This window comes from Egretta garzetta, unplaced genomic scaffold (genome assembly GCF_000687185.1).
Source record: "Egretta garzetta isolate BGI_Z169 unplaced genomic scaffold, ASM68718v1 scaffold986, whole genome shotgun sequence".
Taxonomy (NCBI): Eukaryota; Metazoa; Chordata; class Aves; order Pelecaniformes; family Ardeidae; genus Egretta; species Egretta garzetta.
The window spans coordinates 85,580-85,903 of record NW_009259903.1 but is presented as its reverse complement, the minus strand read 5'-3'; the positions used below and the strand labels follow the sequence as shown (position 1 = coordinate 85,903).

At 67.0% G+C, this 324-nt stretch overlaps 1 protein-coding gene across 1 annotated transcript in view; it reads right to left on the bottom strand.

The window, feature by feature from the left end:
- The window catches only part of LOC104127481 (myotubularin-related protein 5-like), a gene marked incomplete at its 3' end in the record, with an annotated part of 66,798 nt that overhangs the window by 21,058 nt on the left and 45,416 nt on the right, over positions 1 to 324 (bottom strand).

Genomic DNA, 324 nt, shown 5'->3' with positions numbered 1-324 from the left:
CTCCAGGGGAGGTCTCCCCAGAGCAGAGCAGAGGGGCACAATCCCCTCCCTCGACGCTGGCCACGCTTCTCCTGATGCAGCCCAGGGTAGGGTTGGCTTCTGGGCTGCCAGCGCCCATGGCCGGCTCATGGCCAGCTTTTCACCCATCGGTGCCCCCAAGAGGGGGAGAGGGGAGAGAGAGTGCACGCTGTCAGCAGCACCAGCCATCCCGGCTGATGCAGCAGTGTGGGCGACACCGTCACCGCAGCGAAGGAGGGACCACGCCACCTCCTTCCCCGTCCCACGCGGGCGCAGTGACAGGGTTTGCAGAGACCTGTGCCTCTG